This window comes from Staurois parvus, unplaced genomic scaffold (assembly GCF_062004578.1).
Source record: "Staurois parvus isolate SC_StPar_1 unplaced genomic scaffold, SC_StPar_1.0 ptg000826l, whole genome shotgun sequence".
Taxonomy (NCBI): domain Eukaryota; kingdom Metazoa; phylum Chordata; class Amphibia; order Anura; family Ranidae; genus Staurois; species Staurois parvus.
This window is the reverse complement of record NW_028318622.1, coordinates 457798-484779: the sequence shown is the minus strand read 5'-3', so window position 1 is coordinate 484779 and position 26982 is coordinate 457798. Positions and strand designations below refer to the sequence as shown.

At 53.1% G+C, this 26982-nt stretch overlaps 1 protein-coding gene across 5 annotated transcripts in view; it reads right to left on the bottom strand.

Annotated features, from left to right (window-relative positions):
• LOC149443916 (uncharacterized) overlaps window positions 1-26982 on the bottom strand; it is a 443717-nt gene that overhangs the window by 120116 nt on the left and 296619 nt on the right. For all 5 annotated transcript variants that reach the window (XR_016306587.1, XR_016306588.1, XR_016306589.1 and 2 more), the window contains one exon: window positions 25845-25938. The gene's annotated coding sequence lies outside the window, so the exon portion shown is untranslated. The remainder of the gene's footprint in view (window positions 1-25844; window positions 25939-26982) is intronic.

Below are 26982 nucleotides of genomic sequence, written 5' to 3'. Positions count from 1 at the left end.
CATGACCTTTATGTCACCTCTCATCGCCCCTATGTCACCTCGCATCACCCCTATGTCACCTCTCATTGCACCTATGTCACCTCTCATCACCCCTAGGTCACCTCTCATGACCTTTATGTCACCTCTCATCGCCCCTATGTTACCTCTCATCGCCCCAATGTAACCTCTTATGACCCCTATGTCACCTCTCATCGCCCCTATGTCACCTCTCATCGCCCCTATGTCACCTCTCATCGCCCTATGTCACCTCTCATGACCCCTATGTCACCTCCCATCGCCCTATGACACCTCTCATCACCCCTATGTTACATCTCATCGCCCCTATGTCACCACTCATCACCCCTATGTCACCTCTCATCGCCTCTATGTCACCTCTCATGACCTCTATGTCACCTCTCATGACCCCTATGTCACCTCTCTTCGCCCCTATGTAACCTCTCATGACCCCTATGTCACCTCTCATCGCCCCTATGTCACCTCTCAGGACCCCTATGTCACCTCTCATGACCCCTATGTCACCTCTCCACCCTTATGTCACCTCTCATCGCCACTATGTCACCTCTCATCACCCCTATGTCACCTCTCATAGCCCCTATGTCACCTCTCATAGCCCCTATGTCACCTCTCATAGCCCATATGTCACCTCTCATAGCCCCTATGTCACCTCTCATAGCCCCTATGTCATCTCTCATCACCCCTATGTCACCACTCATCGGCCCTGTGTAACCCTTTTTCACCCCTATGTCACCTCTCATCGCCCCTATGTCACCTCTCATCGACCCTATGTCAACTCTCATAGCCCCTATGTCACCTCTCATCACCCCTATGTCACCACTCATCACCCCTATGTCACCACTCATCACCCCTATGTCACCTCTCATCGCCCCTATGTCATCTCTCATCACCCCTATGTAACCACTCATCGGCCCTATGTAACCCTTCTTCACCCCTATGTCACCTCTCATAGCCCCTATGTCACCTCTCATCACCCCTATGTCACCTCTCATGACCCCTATGTCACCTCTCATCGCCCCTATGTCACCTCTCATCGCCCCTATGTCACCTCTCATGACCCCTATGTCACCTCTCATCGCCCCTATGTCACCTCTCATCGCCCCTATGTCACCTCTCATCGCCCCTATGTCACCTCTCATCGCCCTATGTCACCTCTCATCGCCCTTTGTCACCTCTCATGACCTCTATGTCACCTCCCATCGCCCTATGACACCTCTCATCACCCCTATGTTACATCTCATCGCCCCTATGTCACCAATCATCGCCCCTATGTCACCTTTCATCGCCCCTATGTCACCTCTCATGACCCCTATGTCACCTCTCATCGCCCCTATGTCACCTCTCATCGCCCCTATGTCACCTGTCATCACTCATGTCACCTCTCATCGCCCGAATGTCACCTGTCATCACTCATGTCACCTCTCATCGCCCCTGTCACCACTCATCACCCCTATGTAACCTTTCTTCACCCATATGTCACCTCTCATCGCCCCTATGTCACCTTTCATCGCCCCTATGTCACCTCTCATCGCCCCTATGTCACCTCTCATGACCCCTATGTCACCTCTCCGCCCTTAAGTCACCTCTCATCGCCCCTATGTCACCTCTCATGACCCCTATATCACCTCTCATGACCCCTATGTAACCTTTCTTCACCCCTATGTCACCTCTCATCGCCCCTATGTCACCTCTCAGGACCCCAATGTCACCTCTCAGGACCCCAATGTCACCTCTCAGGACCCCAATGTCACCTCTCATCGCCCCTATGTCACCTCTGATCGCCCCTATGTCACCTCTCATCGCCCCTATGTTTCCTCTCATCGCCCCTATGTCACCTCTCATCACCCCTATGTCACCTCTCATCGCCCCTATGTCACCTCTCATCACCGCTATGTCACCTCTCATCACCGCTATGTCACCTCTCATCGCCCCTATGTCACCTCTCATCACCCCTATGTCACCTCTCATCACTCATGTCACCTCTCATCGCCCCTATGTCACCTCTCATCACTCATGTCACCTCTCATCGCCCCTATGTCACCTCTCATCACCCCTATGTCACCTCTCATCGCCCCTATGTCACCCCTCATCGCCCCTATGTCACCTCTCATTGCCTCTATGTCACCTCTCATCACCCCTATGTCACCTCTCATCGCCCCTATATCAGCTCTCATCGCCTCTATTTCACCTCTCATCGCCCATATGACACCTCTCATGACCCTATGTCACCTCTCATCGCCCCTATGTCACCTCTCATCACCCCAATGTCACCTCTCATTGCCCCTATGTCACCTCTCATCGCCCCTATGTTACCTCTCATCGCCCCTATGTCACCTCTCATCGCCCCTATGTCACCTCTCATCGCCCCTATCTCATCATTCATCGCCCGTATGTCACCTCTCTTGACCCCAATGTCACCTCTCATCGCCCCTAAATCACTTCTCATCGCCCCTATGTTACCTCTCATCGGCCCTATGTCACCTCTCATCACCCTATGTCACCTCTCATCTCCCCTATGTCACCTCTCATCGCCCGTATGTCACCTCTCATCGCCCGTATGTCACCTCTCATCGCCCCTAAATCACTTCTCATCTCCCCTATGTCACCTGTCATCGCCCCTATGTCACCTCTCATGACCCCTATGTCACCTCTCATCGCCCCTATGTCACCTCTCATCGCCCCTATGTCACCTCTCATCGCCCTATGACACCTCTCATCACCCCTATGTTACAACTCATCACCCCTATGTCACCTCTCCGCCAGAAAGTCAACTCTCATCGCCCCTATATCACCTCTCTTGACCCCTATGTCACCTCTCATCGCCCCTATGTCACCTCTCATCGCCCCTATGTCACCTCTCATCACCCCTATGTCACCTCTCATCGCCCCTATATCACCTCTCATCGCCCCTATGTCACCTCTCAGGACCCATATGTCATCTCTCATGACCCCTATGTCACCTCTCCGCCCTTAAGTCACCTTTCATCGCCCCTATGTCACCGCTCATGACCCCTATGTCACCTCTCATCGCTCCTATATCACCTCTCATGACCCCTATGTCACCTCTCATCACCCCATGTCACCTCTCATCGCCCCTATGTCACCTCTCATCGCCCCTATGTAACCTCTCATGACCCCTATGTCATCTCTCATCGCCCCATGTCACCTCTCATCGCCCCTATGTCACCTCTCATCGCCCCTATGTAACCTCTCATGACCCCTATGTCACCTCTCATCGCCCCTATGTCACCTCTCATCGCCCCTATGTCATCTCGCATCACCCCAATGTAACCTCTCATCGCCCCTATGTCACCTCTCATGACCTTTATGTCACCTCGCATCACCCCAATGTCACCTCTCATCGCCCCTATGTCACCTCTCATGACCTTTATGTCACCTCTCATCGCCCCTATGTCACCTCTCATCGCCCCTATGTCACCTCTCATCACCCCTATGTCACCTCTCATCGCCCTATCTCACCTCTCATCGCCCTATGTCACCTCTCATGACCCCTATGTCACCTCCCATCGCCCTATGACACCTCTCATCACCCCTATGTTACATCTCATCGCCCCTATGTCACCTCTCATGACCCCTATGTCACCAAACATCGCCCCTATGTCACCTCTCATCGCCCCTATGTCACCTCTCATCACCCCTATGTCACCTTTCTTCACCCCTATGTCACCTCTCATCGCCCCTATGTCACCTCTCAGGACCCCAATGTCACCTCTCATCGCCCCTATGTCACCTCTCATCGCCCCTATGTCACCTCTCATCGCTCCTATGTCACCTCTCCGCCCCTATGTCACCTCTCATCGCCCCTATGTCACCTCTCCGCCCCTATGTCACCTCTCATCGCCCCTATGTCACCTCTCATCGCCCCTATGTCACCTCTCATCGCCCCTATGTCACCTCTCATCACCCCTATGTCACCTCTCATCACCCCTATGTCACCTCTCATCGCCACTATATCATCTCTCATCACCCCTATGTCACCTCTCATCACCCCTATGTCACCTCTCATCACCCCTATGTCACCTCTCATCGCCCCTGTCACCACTCATCACCCCTATGTAACCTTTTTTCACCCCTATGTCACCTCTCATCGCCCCTATGTCACCTCTCAGGACCCCAATGTCACCTCTCAGGACCCCAATGTCACCTCTCAGGACCCCAATGTCACCTCTCATCGCCCCTATGTCACCTCTCATCGCCCCTATGTCACCTCTAATCGCCCCTATGTTTCCTCTCATCGCCCCTATGTCACCTCTCATCGCCCCAATGTCACCTCTCATCGCCCCTATGTTTCCTCTCATCGCCCCTATGTCACCTCTCATCACCCCTATGTCACCTCTCATCGCCCCTATGTCACCTCTCATCGCCCCTATGTCACCTCTCATCGCCCGTATGTCACCTGTCATCACTCATGTCACCTCTCATCGCCCCTGTCACCACTCATCACCCCTATGTAACCTTTCTTCACCCATATGTCACCTCTCATCGCCCCTATGTCACCTTTCATCGCCCCTATGTCACCTCTCATCGCCCCTATGTCACCTCTCATGACCCCTATGTCACCTCTCCGCCCTTAAGTCACCTCTCATCGCCCCTATGTCACCTCTCATGACCCCTATATCACCTCTCATGACCCCTATGTCACCTCTCATCGCCCCTATGTCACCTCTCAAGACCCCTATATCACCTCTCATGACCCCTATGTCACCTCTCATGACCCCTATGTCACCTCTCATCGCCCCTATGTCACCTCGCATCACCCCTATGTCACCTCTCATCTCCCCTATGTCACCTCTCATGACCCCTATGTTACCTCTCATCGCCCCTATGTCACCTCTCATGACCTTTATGTCACCTCTCATCGCCCCTATGTCACCTCGCATCACCCCTATGTCAACTCTCATTGCACCTATGTCACCTCTCATCACCCCTAGGTCACCTCTTATGACCTTTATGTCACCTCTCATTGCCCCTATGTCACCTCTCATCGCCCCTATGTCACCTCTCATCGCCCCTATGTCACCTCTCATCGCCCCTATGTCACCTCTCATCGCCCCTATGTCACCTCTCATCGCCCCTATGTCACCTCTCAGGACCCCTATGTCACCTCTCATCGCCCCTATGTCACCTCTCATCGCCCCTATGTTTCCTCTCATCGCCCCTAAGTCACCTCTCATCGCCCCTATGTCACCTCTCCGCCCCTATGTCACCTCTCATCGCCCCTATGTCACCTCTCATCGCCCCTATGTCACCTCTCATCACCCCTATGTCACCTCTCATCGCCACTATATCATCTCTCATCACCCCTATGTCACCTCTCATCACCCCTATGTCACCTCTCAGGACCCCAATGTCACCTCTCAGGACCCCAATGTCACCTCTCATCGCCCCTATGTCACCTCTGATCGCCCCTATGTCACCTCTCATCGCCCCTATGTTTCCTCTCATCGCCCCTATGTCACCTCTCATCACCCCTATGTCACCTCTCATCGCCCCTATGTCACCTCTCATCACCGCTATGTCACCTCTCATCGCCCCTATGTCACCTCTCATCACCCCTATGTCACCTCTCATCACTCATGTCACCTCTCATCGCCCCTATGTCACCTCTCATCACCCCTATGTCACCTCTCATCGCCCCTATGTCACCCCTCATCGCCCCTATGTCACCTCTCATTGCCTCTATGTCACCTCTCATCACCCCTATGTCACCTCTCATCGCCCCTATATCAGCTCTCATCGCCTCTATTTCACCTCTCATCGCCCATATGACACCTCTCATGACCCTATGTCACCTCTCATCGCCCCTATGTCACCTCTCATCACCCCAATGTCACCTCTCATTGCCCCTATGTCACCTCTAATCGCCCCTATGTTACCTCTCATCGCCCCTATGTCACCTCTCATCGCCCCTATGTCACCTCTCATCGCCCCTATCTCATCATTCATCGCCCGTATGTCACCTCTCTTGACCCCAATGTCACCTCTCATCGCCCCTAAATCACTTCTCATCGCCCCTATGTCACCTCTCATCACCCTATGTCACCTCTCATCTCCCCTATGTCACCTCTCATCGCCCGTATGTCACCTCTCATCGCCCGTATGTCACCTCTCATCGCCCGTATGTCACCTCTCATCGCCCGTATGTCACCTCTCATCGCCCCTAAATCACTTCTCATCTCCCCTATGTCACCTGTCATCGCCCCTATGTCACCTCTCATGACCCCTATGTCACCTCTCATCGCCCCTATGTCACCTCTCATCGCCCCTATGTCACCTCTCATCGCCCTATGACACCTCTCATCACCCCTATGTTACAACTCATCACCCCTATGTCACCTCTCCGCCAGAAAGTCAACTCTCATCGCCCCTATGTCACCAATCATCGCCCCTATGTCACCTCTCATCGCCCCTATATCACCTCTCATCGCCCCTATGTCACCTCTCAGGACCCATATGTCATCTCTCATGACCCCTATGTCACCTCTCCGCCCTTAAGTCACCTTTCATCGCCCCTATGTCACCGCTCATGACCCCTATGTCACCTCTCATCGCTCCTATATCACCTCTCATGACCCCTATGTAACCTCTCATGACCCCTATGTCACCTCTCATCACCCCATGTCACCTCTCATCGCCCCTATGTCACCTCTCATCGCCCCTATGTAACCTCTCATGACCCCTATGTCATCTCTCATCGCCCCATGTCACCTCTCATCGCCCCTATGTCACCTCTCATCGCCCCTATGTAACCTCTCATGACCCCTATGTCACCTCTCATCGCCCCTATGTCACCTCTCATCGCCCCTATGTCATCTCGCATCACCCCAATGTCACCTCTCATCGCCCCTATGTCACCTCTCATGACCTTTATGTCACCTCGCATCACCCCAATGTCACCTCTCATCGCCCCTATGTCACCTCTCATGACCTTTATGTCACCTCTCATCGCCCCTATGTCACCTCTCATCGCCCCTATGTCACCTCTCATCACCCCTATGTCACCTCTCATCGCCCTATCTCACCTCTCATCGCCCTATGTCACCTCTCATGACCCCTATGTCACCTCCCATCGCCCTATGACACCTCTCATCACCCCTATGTTACATCTCATCGCCCCTATGTCACCTCTCATGACCCCTATGTCACCAAACATCGCCCCTATGTCACCTCTCATCGCCCCTATGTCACCTCTCATCACCCCTATGTCACCTTTCTTCACCCCTATGTCACCTCTCATCGCCCCTATGTCACCTCTCAGGACCCCAATGTCACCTCTCATCGCCCCTATGTCACCTCTCATCGCCCCTATGTCACCTCTCATCGCTCCTATGTCACCTCTCCGCCCCTATGTCACCTCTCATCGCCCCTATGTCACCTCTCCGCCCCTATGTCACCTCTCATCGCCCCTATGTCACCTCTCATCGCCCCTATGTCACCTCTCATCGCCCCTATGTCACCTCTCATCGCTCCTATGTCACCTCTCATCGCCCCTATGTCACCTCTCATCGCCCCTATGTCACCTGTCATCACCCCTATGTCACCTCTCATCACCCCTATGTCACCTCTCATCACCCCTATGTCACCTCTCATCGCCCCTGTCACCACTCATCACCCCTATGTAACCTTTTTTCACCCCTATGTCACCTCTCATCGCCCCTATGTCACCTCTCAGGACCCCAATGTCACCTCTCAGGACCCCAATGTCACCTCTCAGGACCCCAATGTCACCTCTCATCGCCCCTATGTCACCTCTCATCGCCCCTATGTCACCTCTCATCGCCCCTATGTTTCCTCTCATCGCCCCTATGTCACCTCTCATCGCCCCAATGTCACCTCTCATCGCCCCTATGTTTCCTCTCATCGCCCCTATGTCACCTCTCATCGCCCCTATGTCACCTCTCATCGCCCCTATGTTACCTCTCATCGCCCCTATGTCACCTCTCATCGCCCCTATGTCACCTCTCATCGCCCCTATCTCATCATTCATCGCCCGTATGTCACCTCTCTTGACCCCAATGTCACCTCTCATCGCCCCTATGTCACCTCTCATCGCCCCTATGTCACCTCTCATCGCCCCTATGTTTCCTCTCATCGCCCCTATGTCACCTCTCATCGCCCCTATGTCACCTCTCATCGCCCCTATGTTTCCTCTCATCGCCCCTATGTCACCTCTCATCGCCCCTATGTCACCTCTCATCGCCCCTATGTTACTTCTCATCACCCCTATGTCACCTCTCCTCTCCCCTATGTCACCTCTCATCGCCCGTATGTCACCTCTCATCGCCCGTATGTCACCTCTCATCGCCCCTAAATCACTTCTCATCTCCCCTATGTCACCTGTCATCGCCCCTATGTCACCTCTCATGACCCCTATGTCACCTCTCATCGCCCCTATGTCACCTCTCATCGCCCCTATGTCACCTCTCATGACCCCTATGTCACCTCTCATCGCCCTATGACACCTCTCATCACCCCTATGTTACAACTCATCACCCCTATGTCACCTCTCCGCCAGAAAGTCAACTCTCATCGCCCCTATGTCACCAATCATCGCCCCTATGTCACCTCTCATGACCCCTATGTCACCAATCATCGCCCCTATGTCACCTCTCATCGCCCCTGTCACCACTCATCACCCCTATGTAACCTTTCTTCACCCCTATGTCACCTCTCATCGCCACTATGTCACCTCTCAGGACCCATATGTCATCTCTCATGACCCCTATGTCACCTCTCCGCCCTTAAGTCACCTTTCATCGCCCCTATGTCACCGCTCATGACCCCTATGTCACCTCTCATCGCTCCTATATCACCTCTCAAGACCCCTATGTCATCTCTCATCGCCCCATGTCACCTCTCATCGCCCCTATGTAACCTCTCATGACCCCTATGTCACCTCTCATCGCCCCTATGTCACCTCTCATCGCCCCTATGTCACCTCGCATCACCCCAATGTCACCTCTCATCGCACCTATGTCACCTCTCATCGCCCCTATGTCACCTCACATCACCCCTATGTCACCTCTCATCACCCCTATGTCACCACTCATCACCCCTATGTCATCTCTCATCACCCCTATGTCACCACTCATCGGCCCTATGTAACCCTTCTTCACCCCTATGTCACCTCTCATCGCCCCTATGTCACCTCTCATGACCCCTATGTCACCTCTCATCGCCCCTATGTCACCTCTCATCGCCCCTCTGTCACCTCTCATTGCAGCTATGTCACCTCCATCGCCCCTATGTCACCTCTCATCTCCATTATGTCACCTCTCATCGCCCCTATATCACCTCTCATGACCCCTATGTCACCTCTCATTGCAGCTATGTCAAATCTCATCGCCCCTAGGTCACCTCTCATCGCCCCTATGTCACCTCTCATCGCCCCTATGTCACCTCTAATCGCCCCTATGTAACCTCTCATCGCCCCTATGTCACCTCTCATCGCCCCTATGTCACCTCTCATCGCCCCTATGTCACCCCTCATCGCCCCTATGTCACCTCTCATTGCCTCTATGTCACCTCTCATCACCCCTATGTCACCTCTCATCGCCCCTATATCAGCTCTCATCGCCTCTATTTCACCTCTCATCGCCCATATGACACCTCTCATGACCCCTATGTCACCTCTCATCGCCCCTATCTCATCATTCATCGCCCGTATGTCACCTCTCTTGACCCCAATGTCACCTCTCATCGCCCTTAAATCACTTCTCATCGCCCCTATGTCACCTCTCATCGCCCCTATGTCACCTCTCATCACCCCTATGTCACCTCTCATCTCCCCTATGTCACCTCTCATCGCCCGTATGTCACCTCTCATCGCCCCTAAATCACTTCTCATCTCCCCTATGTCACCTGTCATCGCCCCTATGTCACCTCTCATGACCCCTATGTCACCTCTCATCGCCCCTATGTCACCTCTCATCGCCCCTATGTCACCTCTCATGACCCCTATGTCACCTCTCATCGCCCTATGACACCTCTCATCACCCCTATGTTACAACTCATCACCCCTATGTCACCTCTCATCGCCCCTATGTCACCTCTCATCGCCCCTATCTCATCATTCATCGCCCGTATGTCACCTCTCTTGACCCCAATGTCACCTCTCATCGCCCCTATGTCACCTCTCATCGCCCCTATGTCACCTCTCATCGCCCCTATGTTTCCTCTCATCGCCCCTATGTCACCTCTCATCGCCCCTATGTCACCTCTCATCACTCATGTCACCTCTCATCGCCCCTATGTCACCTCTCATCGCCCCTATGTCACCTCTCATCGCCCCTATGTCACCTCTCATCACCCCTATGTCACCTCTCATCTCCCCTATGTCACCTCTCATCGCCCGTATGTCACCTCTCATCGCCCCTAAATCACTTCTCATCTCCCCTATGTCACCTGTCATCGCCCCTATGTCACCTCTCATGACCCCTATGTCACCTCTCATCGCCCCTATGTCACCTCTCATCGCCCCTATGTCACCTCTCATGACCCCTATGTCACCTCTCATCGCCCTATGACACCTCTCATCACCCCTATGTTACAACTCATCACCCCTATGTCACCTCTCATGACCCCTATGTCGCCTCTCATCGCCCCTATGTCACCTCTCATCACCCCTATGTCACCTCTCATCACCCCTATGTCACCTCTCATGACCCCTATGTCACCTCTCATCGCCCTTATGTCACCTCTGATCGCCCCTATGTCACCCTTCATCACCCCTATGTCACCTCTCATCGCCCCTATGTCACCTCTCATCGCCCCTATGTCACCTCTCATGACCCCTATGTCACCTCTAATCGCCCCTATGTCACCTCTCATGACCCCTATGTCACCTCTCATGACCCCTATGTCACCTCTCATCGCCCCTATGTCACCTCTCATCGCCCCTGTCACCACTCATCACCCCTATGTAACCTTTTTTCACCCCTATGTCACCTGTCATCGCCCCTATGTCACCTCTCATGACCCCTATGTCACCTCTCATCGCCCCTATGTCACCTCTCATCGCCCCTATGTCACCTCTCATGACCCCTATGTCACCTCTCATCGCCCTATGACACCTCTCATCACCCCTATGTTACAACTCATCACCCCTATGTCACCTCTCCGCCAGAAAGTCAACTCTCATCGCCCCTATGTCACCAATCATCGCCCCTATGTCACCTCTCATGACCCCTATGTCACCAATCATCGCCCCTATGTCACCTCTCATCGCCCCTGTCACCACTCATCACCCCTATGTAACCTTTCTTCACCCCTATGTCACCTCTCATCGCCACTATGTCACCTCTCAGGACCCATATGTCATCTCTCATGACCCCTATGTCACCTCTCCGCCCTTAAGTCACCTTTCATCGCCCCTATGTCACCGCTCATGACCCCTATGTCACCTCTCATCGCTCCTATATCACCTCTCAAGACCCCTATGTCATCTCTCATCGCCCCATGTCACCTCTCATCGCCCCTATGTAACCTCTCATGACCCCTATGTCACCTCTCATCGCCCCTATGTCACCTCTCATCGCCCCTATGTCACCTCGCATCACCCCAATGTCACCTCTCATCGCACCTATGTCACCTCTCATCGCCCCTATGTCACCTCACATCACCCCTATGTCACCTCTCATCACCCCTATGTCACCACTCATCACCCCTATGTCATCTCTCATCACCCCTATGTCACCACTCATCGGCCCTATGTAACCCTTCTTCACCCCTATGTCACCTCTCATCGCCCCTATGTCACCTCTCATGACCCCTATGTCACCTCTCATCGCCCCTATGTCACCTCTCATCGCCCCTCTGTCACCTCTCATTGCAGCTATGTCACCTCCATCGCCCCTATGTCACCTCTCATCTCCATTATGTCACCTCTCATCGCCCCTATATCACCTCTCATGACCCCTATGTCACCTCTCATTGCAGCTATGTCAAATCTCATCGCCCCTAGGTCACCTCTCATCGCCCCTATGTCACCTCTCATCGCCCCTATGTCACCTCTAATCGCCCCTATGTAACCTCTCATCGCCCCTATGTCACCTCTCATCGCCCCTATGTCACCTCTCATCGCCCCTATGTCACCCCTCATCGCCCCTATGTCACCTCTCATTGCCTCTATGTCACCTCTCATCACCCCTATGTCACCTCTCATCGCCCCTATATCAGCTCTCATCGCCTCTATTTCACCTCTCATCGCCCATATGACACCTCTCATGACCCCTATGTCACCTCTCATCGCCCCTATCTCATCATTCATCGCCCGTATGTCACCTCTCTTGACCCCAATGTCACCTCTCATCGCCCTTAAATCACTTCTCATCGCCCCTATGTCACCTCTCATCGCCCCTATGTCACCTCTCATCACCCCTATGTCACCTCTCATCTCCCCTATGTCACCTCTCATCGCCCGTATGTCACCTCTCATCGCCCCTAAATCACTTCTCATCTCCCCTATGTCACCTGTCATCGCCCCTATGTCACCTCTCATGACCCCTATGTCACCTCTCATCGCCCCTATGTCACCTCTCATCGCCCCTATGTCACCTCTCATGACCCCTATGTCACCTCTCATCGCCCTATGACACCTCTCATCACCCCTATGTTACAACTCATCACCCCTATGTCACCTCTCATCGCCCCTATGTCACCTCTCATCGCCCCTATCTCATCATTCATCGCCCGTATGTCACCTCTCTTGACCCCAATGTCACCTCTCATCGCCCCTATGTCACCTCTCATCGCCCCTATGTCACCTCTCATCGCCCCTATGTCTCCTCTCATCGCCCCTATGTTTCCTCTCATCGCCCCTATGTCACCTCTCATCGCCCCTATGTCACCTCTCATCGCCCCTATGTTTCCTCTCATCGCCCCTATGTCACCTCTCATCGCCCCTATGTCACCTCTCATCGCCCCTATGTTACTTCTCATCACCCCTATGTCACCTCTCATCTCCCCTATGTCACCTCTCATCGCCCGTATGTCACCTCTCATCGCCCGTATGTCACCTCTCATCGCCCCTAAATCACTTCTCATCTCCCCTATGTCACCTGTCATCGCCCCTATGTCACCTCTCATGACCCCTATGTCACCTCTCATCGCCCCTATGTCACCTCTCATCGCCCCTATGTCACCTCTCATGACCCCTATGTCACCTCTCATCGCCCTATGACACCTCTCATCACCCCTATGTTACAACTCATCACCCCTATGTCACCTCTCCGCCAGAAAGTCAACTCTCATCGCCCCTATGTCACCAATCATCGCCCCTATGTCACCTCTCATGACCCCTATGTCACCAATCATCGCCCCTATGTCACCTCTCATCGCCCCTGTCACCACTCATCACCCCTATGTAACCTTTCTTCACCCCTATGTCACCTCTCATCGCCACTATGTCACCTCTCAGGACCCATATGTCATCTCTCATGACCCCTATGTCACCTCTCCGCCCTTAAGTCACCTTTCATCGCCCCTATGTCACCGCTCATGACCCCTATGTCACCTCTCATCGCTCCTATATCACCTCTCAAGACCCCTATGTCATCTCTCATCGCCCCATGTCACCTCTCATCGCCCCTATGTAACCTCTCATGACCCCTATGTCACCTCTCATCGCCCCTATGTCACCTCTCATCGCCCCTATGTCACCTCGCATCACCCCAATGTCACCTCTCATCGCACCTATGTCACCTCTCATCGCCCCTATGTCACCTCACATCACCCCTATGTCACCTCTCATCACCCCTATGTCACCTCTCATCACCCCTATGTCACCTCTCATCACCCCTATGTCACCACTCATCACCCCTATGTCATCTCTCATCACCTCTATGTCACCACTCATCGGCCCTATGTAACCCTTCTTCACCCCTATGTCACCTCTCATCGCCCCTATGTCACCTCTCATGACCCCTATGTCACCTCTCATCGCCCCTATGTCACCTCTCATCGCCCCTCTGTCACCTCTCATTGCAGCTATGTCACCTCCATCGCCCCTATGTCACCTCTCATCTCCATTATGTCACCTCTCATCGCCCCTATATCACCTCTCATGACCCCTATGTCACCTCTCATTGCAGCTATGTCAAATCTCATCGCCCCTAGGTCACCTCTCATCGCCCCTATGTCACCTCTCATCGCCCCTATGTAACCTCTCATCGCCCCTATGTCACCTCTCATCGCCCCTATGTCACCTCTCATCGCCCCTATGTCACCCCTCATCGCCCCTATGTCACCTCTCATTGCCTCTATGTCACCTCTCATCACCCCTATGTCACCTCTCATCGCCCCTATATCAGCTCTCATCGCCTCTATTTCACCTCTCATCGCCCATATGACACCTCTCATGACCCCTATGTCACCTCTCATCGCCCCTATCTCATCATTCATCGCCCGTATGTCACCTCTCTTGACCCCAATGTCACCTCTCATCGCCCTTAAATCACTTCTCATCGCCCCTATGTCACCTCTCATCGCCCCTATGTCACCTCTCATCACCCCTATGTCACCTCTCATCTCCCCTATGTCACCTCTCATCGCCCGTATGTCACCTCTCATCGCCCCTAAATCACTTCTCATCTCCCCTATGTCACCTGTCATCGCCCCTATGTCACCTCTCATGACCCCTATGTCACCACTCATCGCCCCTATGTCACCTCTCATCGCCCCTATGTCACCTCTCATGACCCCTATGTCACCTCTCATCGCCCTATGACACCTCTCATCACCCCTATGTTACAACTCATCACCCCTATGTCACCTCTCATGACCCCTATGTCGCCTCTCATCGCCCCTATGTCACCTCTCATCACCCCTATGTCACCTCTCATCACCCCTATGTCACCTCTCATGACCCCTATGTCACCTCTCATCGCCCTTATGTCACCTCTGATCGCCCCTATGTCACCCTTCATCACCCCTATGTCACCTCTCATCGCCCCTATGTCACCTCTCATCGCCCCTATGTCACCTCTCATGACCCCTATGTCACCTCTAATCGCCCCTATGTCACCTCTCATGACCCCTATGTCACCTCTCATGACCCCTATGTCACCTCTCATCGCCCCTATGTCACCTCTCATCGCCCCTATGTCACCTCTCATCGCCCCTATGTCAACTGTCATCACTCATGTCGCCTCTCATCGCCCTTATCTCACCTGTCATCACTCATGTCACCTCTCATCGCCCATATGTCACCTCTCATCGCCCTTATGTCACCTCTCATCGCCCCTATGTCACCTCTCATCACCCCTATGTCACCTCTCATCGCCCCTATGTCACCTCTCATCACTCATGTCACCTCTCATCGCCCCTATGTCACCTCTCATCGCCCCTATGTCACCTCTCATCACTCATGTCACCTCTCATCGCCCCTATGTCACCTCTCATCGCCCCTATGTCACCTCTCATCGCCCCTATGTCACCTCTCCTAGCCCCTATGTCACCTCTCATCGCCCCTATGTCACCTCTCATCGCCCCTATGTCACCTCTAATGACCCCTATGTCACCTCTCATCGCCCCTATGTCACCTCTCATCGCCCCTATGTCACCTCTCATCACTCATGTCACCTCTCATCGCCCCTATGTCACCTCTCATCGCCCCTATGTCACCTGTCATCACTCATGTCACCTCTCATCACCCCTATGTCACCTCTCATCGCCCCTATGTCACCTGTCATCACTCATGTCACCTCTCATCACCCCTATGTCACCTCTCATCACCCCTATGTCACCTCTCATCGCCCCTATGTCACCTCTCATCGCCCCTATGTCACCCCTCATCGCCCCTATGTCACCTCTCATCACCCCTATGTCACCTCTCATCACTCATGTCACCTCTCATCGCCCCTATGTCACCTCTCATCACCCCTATGTCACCTCTCATGACCCCTATGTCACCCCTCATCGCCCCTATGTCACCTCTCATCACCCCTATGTCACCCCTCATCACCCCTATGTCACCTCTCATCGCCCCTATGTCACCTCTCATCGCCCCTATGTCACCCCTCATCGCCCCTATGTCACCTCTCATCACCCCTATATCACCTCTCATCACTCATGTCACCTCTCATCGCCCCTATGTCACCTCTCAACACCCCTATGTCACCTGTCATCACTCATGTCACCTCTCATCGCCCCTATGTCACCTGTCATCACTCATGTCACCTCTCATCGCCCCTATGTCACCTCTCATCACTCATGTCACCTCTCATCGCCCCTATGTCACCTCTCATGACCCCTATGTCACCTCTCATCGCCCCTATGTCACCTCTCATCGCCCCTATGTCACCTCTCATGACCCCTATGTCGCCTCTCATCGCCCCTATGTCACCTCTCATCACCCCTATGTCACCTCTCATCGCCCCTATGTCACCTCTCATCACTCATGTCACCTCTCATTACCCATGTCACCTCTCATCGCCCCTATGTCACCTCTCATGACCCCTATGTCACCTCTCATCGCCCCTATGTCACCTCTCATCGCCCCTATGTCACCTGTCATCACTCATGTCACCTCTCATCGCCCCTATGTCACCTGTCATCACTCATGTCACCTCTCATCGCCCCTATGTCACCTCTCATCGCCCCTATGTCACCTGTCATCACCCCTATGTCACCTCTCATCACCCCTATGTCACCTCTCATCACCCCTATGTCACCTCTTATCACTCATGTCACCTCTCATCGCCCCTATGTCACCTGTCATCACTCATGTCACCTCTCATCGCCCCTATGTCACCTCTCATCACTCATGTCACCTCTCATCGCCCCTATGTCACCTCTCATGACCCCTATGTTACCTCTCATCACCCCTATATCACCTCTCATGACCCCTATGTCACCTCTCATCGCCCCTATGTCACCTCTCATCACCCCTATGTCACCTCTCATCACTCATGTCACCTCTCATCGCCCCTATGTCACCTCTCATCACCCCTATGTCACCTCTCATCACTCATGTCACCTCTCATCGCCCCTATGTCACCTGTCATCACTCATGTCACCTCTCATCGCCCCTATGTCACCTCTCATCACTCATGTCAACTCTCATCGCCCCTATGTCACCTCTCATGACCCCTATGTCACCTCTCATCACCCCTATATCACCTCTCATGACCCCTATGTCACCTCTCATCGCCCCTATGTCAACTCTCATCACCCCTATGTCACCTCTCATCACTCATGTCACCTCTCATCGCCCCTATGTCACCTCTCATCAATCATGTCACCTCTCATCGCCCCTATGTCACCTCTCATCACTCATGTCACCTCTCATCACCCCCATGTCACCTCTCATCACTCATGTCACTTCTCATCACCCCTATGTCTCCTCTCATCACTCATGTCACCTCTCATCACCCCCATGTCACCTCTCATCACTCATGTCACTTCTCATCACCCCTATGTCACCTCTCATCACTCATGTCACCTCTCATCACCCCTATGTCACCTCTCATCACTCATGTCACCTCTCATCACCCCCATGTCACCTCTCATCACTCATGTCACTTCTCATCACCCCTATGTCACCTCTCATCAATCATGTCACCTCTCATCGCCCCTATGTCACCTCTCATCACTCATGTCACCTCTCATCGCCCCTATGTCACCTCTCATCGCACCTATGTCACCTCTCATGACTCATGTCACCTCTCATCGCCCCTATGTCACCTCTCATGAACCCTATGTCACCTCTCATCGCCCCTATGTCACCTCTCATCACCCCTATGTCACCTCTCAAGACCCCTATGTCACCTCTCATCGCCCCTATGTCACCTCTCATCGCCCCTATGTCACCTCTCATCGCCCCTATGTCACCTCTCATGACCCCTATGTCACCTCTCATCGCCCCTATGTCACCTCTCATCACCCCTATGTCACCTGTCATCACTCATGTCACCTCTCATCACCCCTATGTCACCTCTCATCGCCCCTATGTCACCTCTCATCACCCCTATGTCACCTCTAATCGCCCCTATGTCACCTCTCAAGACCCCTATGTCACCTCTGATCACCCCTATGTCACCTCTCATCACTCATGTCACCTCTCATCGCCCCTATGTCACCTCTCATCGCCCCTATGTAACCTCTCACGACCCCTATGTCACCTCTCATGACCCCTATGTCACCTCTCATCGCCCCTATGTCACCTCTCATCGCCCCTATGTCACCTGTCATCACTCATGTCGCCTCTCATCGCCCCTATGTCACCTGTCATCACTCATGTCACCTCTCATCGCCCCTATGTCACCTCTCATCACTCATGTCACCTGTCATCGCCCCTATGTCACCTCTCATCGCCCCTATGTCACCTCTCATCGCCCCTATGTCACCTCTCATCGCCCCTATGTCACCTCTCATCACTCATGTCACCTCTCATCACCCCTATGTCACCTCTCATCGCCCCTATGTCACCTCTCATCGCCCCTATGTCACCTCTCATCGCCCCTATGTCACCTCTCATCGCCCCTATGTCACCTCTCATCGCCCCTATGTCACCTGTCATCACCCCTATGTCACCTCTCATCACCCCTATGTCACCTCTCATCGCCCCTATGTCACCTGTCATCACCCCTATGTCACCTCTCATCACCCCTATGTCACCTCTCATCAATCATGTCACCTCTCATCACCCCTATGTCACCTCTCATCGCCCCTATGTCACCTCTCATCACCCCTATGTCACCTCTCATCAATCATGTCACCTCTCATCGCCCCTATGTCACCTCTCATCACTCATGTCACCTCTCATCGCCCCTATGTCACCTCTCATCGCCCCTATGTCACCTCTCATCGCCCCTATGTCACCTGTCATCACTCATGTCACCTCTCATCGCCCCTATGTCACCTCTCATCACCCCTATGTCACCTCTCATCAATCATGTCACCTCTCATCGCCCCTATGTCACCTCTTATCGCCCCTATGTCACCTGTCATCACTCATGTCACCTCTCATCGCCCCTATGTCACCTCTCATCACCCCTATGTCACCTCTCATCGCCCCTATGTCACCTCTCATCGCCCCTATGTCACCTCTCATCACCCCTATGTCACCTGTCATCACTCATGTCACCTCTCATCACCCCTATGTCACCTCTCATCGCCCCTATGTCACCTCTCATCGCCCCTATGTCACCTCTCATCGCACCTATGTCACCTCTCATCGCCCCTATGTCACCTCTCATCGCCCCTATGTCACCCCTCATCGCCCCTATGTCACCTCTCATGACCCCTATGTCACCTCTCATCGCCCCTATGTCACCTCTCATCACCCCTATGTCACCTCTCATCACCCCTATGTCACCTCTAATCGCCCCTATGTCACCTCTCAAGACCCCTATGTCACCTCTCATCACCCCTATGTCACCTCTCATCACTCATGTCACCTCTCATCGCCCCTATGTCACCCCTCATCACCCCTATGTCACCTCTCATCGCCCTTATGTCACCTCTCATCGCCCCTATGTCACCCTTCATCACCCCTATGTCACCTCTCATCGCCCCTATGTCACCTCTCATTGCCCCTATGTCACCTGTCATCACTCATGTCGCCTCTCATCGCCCCTATGTCACCTGTCATCACTCATGTCACCTCTCATCGCCCCTATGTCACCTCTCATCGCCCCTATGTCACCTCTCATCACCCCTATGTCACCTCTCATCACCCCTATGTCACCCCTCATCACTCATGTCGCCTCTCATCGCCCCTATGTCACCTCTCATCGCCCCTATGTCACCTCTCATCACCCCTATGTCACCTCTCATAGCCCCTATGTCACCTGTCATCACCCCTATGTCACCTCTCATCAATCATGTCACCTCTCATCGCCCCTATGTCACCTCTCATCGCCCCTATGTCACCTGTCATCACTCATGTCACCTCTCATGACCCCTATGTCACCTCTCATCGCCCCTATGTCACCTCTCATCGCCCCAATGTCACCTCTCATCACTCATGTCACCTCTCATCGCCCCTATGTCACCTCTCATCGCCCCTATGTCACCTCTCATCACCCCTATGTCACCTCTCATGACCCCTATGTCGCCTCTCATCGCCCCTATGTCACCTCTCATCACCCCTATGTCACCTCTCATCACCCCTATGTCACCTCTCATGACCCCTATGTCACCTCTCATCGCCCTTATGTCACCTCTCATCGCCCCTATGTCACCCTTCATCACCCCTATGTCACCTCTCATGACCCCTATGTCACCTCTAATCGCCCCTATGTCACCTCTCATGACCCCTATGTCACCTCTCATGACCCCTATGTCACCTCTCATCGCCCCTATGTCACCTCTCATCGCCCCTATGTCACCTCTCATCGCCCCTATGTCAACTGTCATCACTCATGTCGCCTCTCATCACCCCTATGTCACCTCCCATCGCCCCTATGTCACCTCTCATCGCCCCTATGTCACCTCTCATCGCTCATGTCACCTGTCATCGCCCCTATGTCACCTCTCATCGCCCCTATGTCACCTCTCATCGCCCCTATGTCACCTCTCATCACTCATGTCGCCTCTCATTGCCCCTATGTCCCCTCTCATCACTCATATCACCTCTCATCGCCCCTATGTCACCTCTCATCGCCCCTATGTCAACTCTCATCACCCCTATGTCACCTCTCATCGCCCCTATGTCACCTCTCATCACTCATGTCACCTCTCATCGCCCCTATGTCACCTCTCATGACCCCTATGTCACCTCTCATGACCCCTATGTCACCTCTCATCGCCCCTATGTCACCTCTCATCGCCCCTATGTCATCTCTCATCGCCCCAATTTAACCTCACATGACCTCTATGTCACCTCTCATCACCCCATGTCACCCCTCATCGCCCCTATGTTACCTCTCATCGCCCGTATGTCACCTCTCATCGCCCCTATGTCACCTCTCATCGCCCCTATGTCACATCTCATCGCCCCTATGTTACCTATCATCTCCCCTAAGTCACCTCTCATCGCCCCTATTTAACCTCTCATGACCCCTATTTAACCTCTCATGACCCCTATGTCACCTCTCATCACCCCTATGTCACCTCTCATCGCCCCTATGTCACCTCTCATGACCCCTATGTCACCTCTCATCGCCCCTATGTCACCTCTCATCACCCCTATGTCACCTCTCATCGCCCCTATGTCACCTCTCATCACCCCTATGTCACCTCTCATCACCCCTATGTCACCTCTAATCGCCCCTATGTCACCTCTCATCACCCCTATGTCACCTCTCATCACTCATGTCACCTCTCATCGCCCCTATGTCACCTCTCATCACCCCTATGTCACCTCTCATCGCCCTTATGTCACCTCTCATCGCCCCTATGTCACCCTTCATCACCCCTATGTCACCTCTCATCGCCCCTATGTCACCTCTCATTGCCCCTATGTCACCTGTCATCACTCATGTCGCCTCTCATCGCCCCTATGTCACCTGTCATCACTCATGTCACCTCTCATCGCCCCTATGTCACCTCTCATCGCCCCTATGTCACCTCTCATCACCCCTATGTCACCTCTCATCACCCCTATGTCACCCCTCATCACTCATGTCGCCTCTCATCGCCCCTATGTCACCTCTCAAGACCCCTATGTCACCTCTCATCACCCCTATGTCACCTCTCATCACTCATGTCACCTCTCATCGCCCCTATGTCACCTCTCATCACCCCTATGTCACCTCTCATCGCCCTTATGTCACCTCTCATCGCCCCTATGTCACCCTTCATCACCCCTATGTCACCTCTCATCGCCCCTATGTCACCTCTCATTGCCCCTATGTCACCTGTCATCACTCATGTCGCCTCTCATCGCCCCTATGTCACCTGTCATCACTCATGTCACCTCTCATCGCCCCTATGTCACCTCTCATCGCCCCTATGTCACCTCTCATCACCCCTATGTCACCTCTCATCACCCCTATGTCACCCCTCATCACTCATGTCGCCTCTCATCGCCCCTATGTCACCTCTCATCGCCCCTATGTCACCTCTCATCACCCCTATGTCACCTCTCATAGCCCCTATGTCACCTGTCATCACCCCTATGTCACCTCTCATCAATCATGTCACCTCTCATCGCCCCTATGTCACCTCTCATCGCCCCTATGTCACCTGTCATCACTCATGTCACCTCTCATGACCCCTATGTCACCTCTCATCGCCCCTATGTCACCTCTCATCGCCCCAATGTCACCTCTCATCACTCATGTCACCTCTCATCGCCCCTATGTCACCTCTCATCGCCCCTATGTCACCTCTCATCACCCCTATGTCACCTCTCATCACCCCTATGTCACCTCTCATGACCCCTATGTCGCCTCTCATCGCCCCTATGTCACCTCTCATCACCCCTATGTCACCTCTCATCACCCCTATGTCACCTCTCATGACCCCTATGTCACCTCTCATCGCCCTTATGTCACCACTCATCACCCCTATGTCACCTCTCATCACCCCTATGTCACCTCTCATCACCCCTATGTCACCTCTCATGACCCCTATGTCGCCTCTCATCGCCCCTATGTCACCTCTCATCACCCCTATGTCACCTCTCATCACCCCTATGTCACCTCTCATGACCCCTATGTCACCTCTCATCGCCCCTATGTCACCCTTCATCACCCCTATGTCACCTCTCATGACCCCTATGTCACCTCTAATCGCCCCTATGTCACCTCTCATGACCCCTATGTCACCTCTCATGACCCCTATGTCACCTCTCATCGCCCCTATGTCACCTCTCATCGCCCCTATGTCACCTCTCATCGCCCCTATGTCAACTGTCATCACTCATGTCGCCTCTCATCACCCCTATGTCACCTCCCATCGCCCCTATGTCACCTCTCATCGCCCCTATGTCACCTCTCATCGCTCATGTCACCTGTCATCGCCCCTATGTCACCTCTCATCGCCCCTATGTCACCTCTCATCGCCCCTATGTCACCTCTCATCACTCATGTCGCCTCTCATTGCCCCTATGTCCCCTCTCATCACTCATATCACCTCTCATCGCCCCTATGTCACCTCTCATCGCCCCTATGTCAACTCTCATCACCCCTATGTCACCTCTCATCGCCCCTATGTCACCTCTCATCACTCATGTCACCTCTCATCGCCCCTATGTCACCTCTCATGACCCCTATGTCACCTCTCATGACCCCTATGTCACCTCTCATCGCCCCTATGTCACCTCTCATCGCCCCTATGTCATCTCTCATCGCCCCAATTTAACCTCACATGACCTCTATGTCACCTCTCATCACCCCATGTCACCCCTCATCGCCCCTATGTTACCTCTCATCGCCCGTATGTCACCTCTCATCGCCCCTATGTCACCTCTCATCGCCCCTATGTCACCCCTCATCGCCCCTATGTTACCTCTCATCGCCCGTATGTCACCTCTCATCGCCCCTATGTCACCTCTCATCGCCCCTATGTCACCTCTCATCGCCCCTATGTCACATCTCATCGCCCCTATGTCACCTCTCATCTCCCCTAAGTCACCTCTCATCGCCCCTATTTAACCTCTCATGACCCCTATTTAACCTCTCATGACCCCTATGTCACCTCTCATCACCCCTATGTCACCTCTCATCGCCCCTATGTCACCTCTCATGACCCCTATGTCACCTCTCATCACCCCTATGTCACCTCTCATGACCCATATGTCACCTCTCATCACCCCTATGTCACCTCTCATTGCCTCTGTCATCTCTCATCGCCCCTATGTCACCTCTCATCCCCTCTATGTCACCTCTCATCCCCTCTATGTCACCTCTCATCGCCCCTATGTCACCTCTCATAGCCCTATGTCACCTCTCATCGCCCCTATGTCACCTCTCATCGCCCCTATGTCACCTCTCATCGCCCCTATGTCTGATCTCCTCGCCCTTAAGTCACTTCTTATCATCCCTGTCATCTCTCAGCACCCCTATGTCAACGCTTATTACCCCTATGTCACCAATCATTGCCCCTAGGCACCGTATTGCGGTGATCGGGATACTGGTATGGGGTATGGTGGTTATTAGGATGCTGGTATGGGGTGTGGCGGTGATCAGGACGCTGGTATGGGGTGTGGCGGTGATCAGGACGCTGGTATGGGGTATGGAGGTGATCAGGATGCTGGTATGGGGTATGGAGGTGATCAGGATGCTGGTGTGGCGTATGGTGGTGATCAGGACGCTGGTATGGGGTATGGCGGTGATCAGAAGGCTGGTATGGGGTATGGTGGTGATCAGGACGCTGGTATGGGGTATGGCGGTGATCAGGACGCTGGTATGGGGTATGGAGGTGATCAGGACGCTGGTATGGGGTATGGAGGTGATCAGGACGCTGGTATGGGGTATGGAGGTGATCAGGATGCTGGTATGGGGTGTGGCGGTGATCAGGGCGCTGGTATGGGGTATGGAGGTGATCAGGACGCTGGTATGGGGTATGGAGGTGATCAGGAGGCTGGTATGGGGTATGGAGGTGATCAGGACGCTGGTATGGGGTATGGTGGTGATCAGGATGCTGGAATGGGGTATGGCGGTGATCAGGATGCTGGTATGGGGTATGGCGGTGATCAGGACTCTGGTATGGGGTATGGAGGTGATCAGGACGCTGGTATGGGGTATGGCGGTGATCAGGACACTGGTATGGGGTATGGCGGTGATCAGGATGCTGGTATGGGGTATGGAGGTGATCAGGACGCTGGTATGGGGTATGGAGGTGATCAGGATGCTGGTATGGGGTATGGCGGTGATCAGGACACTGGTATGGGGTATGGAGGTGATCAGGACGCTGGTATGTGGTATGGAGATGATCAGGATGCTGGTATGGGGTATGGTGGTGATCAGGATGCTGGAATGGGGTATGGGGGTGATCAGGACGCTGGTATGGGGGTGATCAGGACGCTGGTATGGGGTATGATGGTGATCAGGACCCTGGTATGGGGTATGGAGGTGATCAGGACGCAGGTATGGGGTATGGAGGAAATCCTCCAAGGTGACTCCCGGGTTGTCAGGAGGGATGAGTTAAAAACACAAATCTCAACCCACCTGAGCAACCAAAGCTGCAAACCAATCACGTGAAAACAAGGCGTGTGTACATGAAATGCTTCCGCTGTCTGTGATTGGCTGTCAGCTGTGACGGCTTCAAAGCAGGATATACATGGCGCTGTGCTATCACCCCCTATAGTAGACGGTTGGGGTACACAGGGAGTAATGTGGGGGGATCTCTGTATATACACAGCTCTGTACTGTCACCCCCTATAGTAGACGGTTGGGGTACACAGGGAGTAATGTGGGGGGATCTCTGTATATACACAGCTCTGTACTGTCACCCCCTATAGTAGACGGTTGGGGTACACAGGGAGTAATGTGGGGGGATCTCTGTATATACACAGCGCTGTCCCCCCCCCCCCAGTAGATGGTTTCACCCATTCACCGCAGTGGGGAAGAAGAAATCACTGCGGTGGGGGAGGGGGGTGGAAGAGTCCTCTGACCCCCAGAAATGATGGGATTGTTTTGCAGGATTTCCTGCTGTTCGGGGAATATACAGGACATCCAGCCATTGCACATAATGCAGTTTCAGCGCAGTGCACTCTATTCCTGCAGGGAACTTGCACTCGGCTTCACTGGACGTCTATAACAAGTCTAAGGACACTTTCCTGTATTTTTTATCCCCTCAATACAAGCCGGGTTCCTGATTATCAAAATATGAGACGTCACCCCGGGGGGCACACCTTCATTTTGGGGTGTTCCCACTACCCTCCCCCCCCGCCCCGTTTTTGTTTGAGATGTTCTTCTTACCAGGACGTCAGGGGAGGCGATTTCTTGTAAATCTCAGAACTTCCACTCGGTGTTCCGTTATTTCTTCCCCAGAGACGTTCAGAATACAGGAAATCTACGGAGAGAAATGATTGGTTTATCCATCGACTTCATAGATTTCAGAGTAAAAAGGGAAATGTTTAATTCAGTCTTTGTGTTCTGTATATAGTAAGATATAAACACTATGACCCCCCCCCCCCATAGGAAAGCTGAGTGTCTGTATACAAGGAGTCGGGGGCAGGGCTGGATGGTGGAGTGATTGTCAGTCCAACGATCAGAGCCGTGTGCAGTGAGGATCGATCTGCTATTGGACGACTATTACCGGCTGCTACAGGATATATACTGTATGACCAGATATAGACCCCCCCTCCCCCTCCCAATAACTGATCTGTATGGTGAATTCACCCCTCACACCCCCACAATAAACAGAATGATTTGCAGCAGCAGCCAAGGAATTCAAATTTAACCATTAGCGGCCCGGCCAATGGCCGTTTGGCGGCTTCAAATGCGCTCCTGTATTCCGGGTGCACACCATTTGGCGTGCTCCCGCACATGCGCAGTTTGCGGCACAGCAGCGGGATCTGCCACGGGCCGTGTACCTCGGACACGGCCGATGACAGATCCGAGTACCGGCTCCCGTAGCTGGTACCATGTGACCTGCTGTGACCAATCACAGCAGGTCACATGATAGTTGTATACAATGGATCATTCATTCATGCCATCCATTGTATACTACTGCCTAGCTGTGAATGGTCACAGCGATCACATGCACATGTCATGTGATTAGCTGTTACCAAATCACAGCTAAGCACAAAAAAAAAAAAAAAAAAAAAAAAAAAAACTGAATGAATCGAAGCTAAATGCGTGCTTATAGCAAAGTAATTCTTTGCTATAAGCAAACTGTGTATAAAAAAAAAAAAAAAAAAATACTGATCACTCCCCCAAAGTAGTACAATGTTACTATGGTAACATTGTACTACTTTGGTCATAGTAAAATATGAAAAAAAAAATCTTTAAAAAAATGTAATAAAAAATTAAATATAATAAAAAAAAAAAAAATAAATATATATATATTTTTTTTTTTCATACTGTCACCAGTCAGTGTCCCTGATCACCGCCA